The sequence below is a fragment of the Cygnus atratus genome, chromosome 16 (assembly GCF_013377495.2).
Source record: "Cygnus atratus isolate AKBS03 ecotype Queensland, Australia chromosome 16, CAtr_DNAZoo_HiC_assembly, whole genome shotgun sequence".
Taxonomy (NCBI): domain Eukaryota; kingdom Metazoa; phylum Chordata; class Aves; order Anseriformes; family Anatidae; genus Cygnus; species Cygnus atratus.
Window position 1 is genome coordinate 10,148,627 of NC_066377.1, and position 2,881 is coordinate 10,151,507.

Below are 2,881 nucleotides of genomic sequence, written 5' to 3' on the forward strand. Positions count from 1 at the left end.
TTAATTTTAAAGATCAGTCATTGAAATAAATAGACAGGAAGGTAAAGAATCTGATTCTTGGTTTAAGACTGGACTCTGGATTGGGCTCCGCTGGGTCCTTTCTCTGATGGTGTGGGCTGGTGGCACAGCTGGTGGCATGGCTGGTGGCACGGCTGGTGTAACAGCTTGTGGCATGGGGTGAGGATCCAGCCCATCCCTCCTGCCCTTGTGCTGCTGACAAAGCCCAGGGCCAGGCTGGAGCTGGCAGGGTGATGCAGCCCTTGGGGCCAGTGCTTGCTGCTGCTGTGGGTATAACCTTAGGGTCACACTTAGGCAGGGACTTGAGGTTGAACTGAAACCTCCAAAACCAGCCGAACATGGAACTTTGATCAATCAAGTTCAGAAAAAAACAATCCTTAATGTTCAACGAAAACCTTCAGCTTAATAAAATCCGTTATGATCATGGAAAATGTACAATAAAGCACATTTGTTAGCACGTCACTTTGTCCTGTTTGCTCTATAGACTGAGGGAAGAAGAGCAAAGCCCGAGCCTCTCCCTCCCCAGCTTTGCCCCTGTGATTTTGGCTTTGTTTCCCAGGAGGAGCAGGAGATCTCCCTGTCAGCCTCCCAGGGCTTGGGCTCTCTGCATTGATGGGCTGTGTCGTGCTGTGGCGAGCCCAGGCTGGACTGAGAAGGGCAAGCAGGGTAAGTTGCTCCGTGCAGGTCCCTTTCCCAGCTGTCTGTCTGCGAACAGTGTGCTGCTGCTGCTGTCCCAGGGCCAGGGGGCAGGAAGGAACCCCGCTGTCCCCATTCCTGTTCCCCAGTTCCCCAGCTAGGGCTGCTGCTGCTGCAGGGAGCCGCAGTTGGCTGCTGGAGCATCTGCTCTGCCCCCATCCCTGCGCCAGAGGTGGGAAACTGAGGCAAGGAGGGGGACGAGGACCTCCCCGTGGTCACACAATGTGGCCTTGGCAGGCCTGGGAAAGGTGCAAGGAGCACCTGGATCCTAAGCCCCTGCTTTAGTCAAAGACCTGGCTTCTGCCAGCTCTAACCTTTTCATAACCAGGAGGCTGTATGCATTTCCCAGGGCCCCCAGAGGATCTGAGTTAAGGCATATGGATGGCACCATCAACTAATTCTGCTTTTCCATATCTAGGCATCTATGAGTGCAGGACTATTCTGGCTTTTATTTTATTTTATTTTATTTTATTTTATTTTTATTTTATTTTATTTTATTTAAAGCAGATTTAAAGATTTAGTATTTCTGGGGTTTAAGGTTGAACTTGCATAAATAAGCTACAATTCTGCTTGCTGCTGCTAGTGCTAAAATTCACTGAAAGAAGCTTTTTACAGTAAGTCAACCCCATTATTCTTGAAGGTTCTGCGATGTGGCTAGAGATATGAATCCCTGGAAAGGGCATTTTGAATGCTGTATTAACCTTCCGTAACTTAAACCCTGTTATTTTGGAGGAACTTTGCCTGCCTATGCACCAGTTCTCTAGGAATGTAGGAATCCAACAACTGCCACAAAAGCCACTCACATTAGCAGCCTGCTTGTGAATTTTAATTAAACAGGAAATGCCACTCATGCATTGAAATTCAACATCCAGAATATCTCTGCTTTACTCCTTTGATGTTTCCCATCCAGTCTGAGATGAACCTCCACATGTTCTCCTGAGACGCTTGGAGGAAAATCGTTCTGGTTTATTTACAGTAGGAAAGCATTTTGTAGTGTCTTTTATCCCAGAAGCGTTCGAATCTCTTTACGAACTGTTCACACAGACGACCAGCGCCGGGGGGCTTTGCAGCACTGAGCAGCCCTGGGGCTGTGCACAGTCTGGGTGCACCCAGCAGCGATGCTCAGAGTTCAGGACAGAAAGTGAGAGTCCTGACAAAAATCAGGGCATAATGGGCAAAATTAAGCTACTGCAGGTCTGATAGTGTTGGCTCCCTTGTCATATCTATCCCTGATCAGTCACAGAAAGATTTGCTGGGATTTTTCTGTATTTCTACAGTAGAAACCATAAACATGAACTGACTGTATCACTGTAAGTTTCTCATTTGCACGTGGTTTTTAACAAAGAAAGAGTCACTGCTGTTGGGCTGATCCCTCCCACACCCTCAATTTCTTGAACTGCGAAAGTACCTTCAGCCTTAAATCATAGTAGTTCCGCACCTCCGTTATTACCCAGACATTTTCTTAAAATATACAGCAGGGGGCACCCCAGACTGCTGCTGCTGTCCTCTGCAGCCCCATGCAGCATCGTCACCACGCGGTGGCTGCGCTGTCACCGCCGGTCGGACGCGCAGGTGTCCTAGCAAGATGCTCCGCGTCCGCTAAAGTGCTAGGAAGTCTACACTGGGGATGTCAGAACAAGAAAATTATAGATCCTGAGCTCTGTGGAGACAGGAGCCTGCCAAGCCTGGCCATTCCATGGTGCGCTGGGCCATGAGCTCCAGGTGACCAGCCGGGGGAGGGCCCTTGGAGCACCCCAGGGACACACAGCGCATGCATCCTGCTCACCGGCTCGCCAGCCTCCCTCTTCTCCTTCACTTCCTCAGTTTTCCTTAAGAATCTCCCTGTCACTGACAGCTGTAGTTTATGAGCTCAGATGAACGCAGACCTTGAAGTACTCTAGCAGAACCTGGCCGCAAGATGTCACAGTTGCTTTGTGGAGCTGGCACAGCCCTGCTTGTGTCCTGCACCCCAGCCCATGCATGTCTGTATGGAGGTGTACAAACATACACGTGTTCCCTCACAGTCGTCGTCTTCTTTTTTTTCCTCTTTTTTTTTCTTTTTTCTTTTTTTTTTAATATGTATATATTTTATACTTAAATTTTGTTTATGTATTTATTTATATTTAATGCATAGCAAGCCTGTTCATTTTGCCCTGGGAAAAATTAG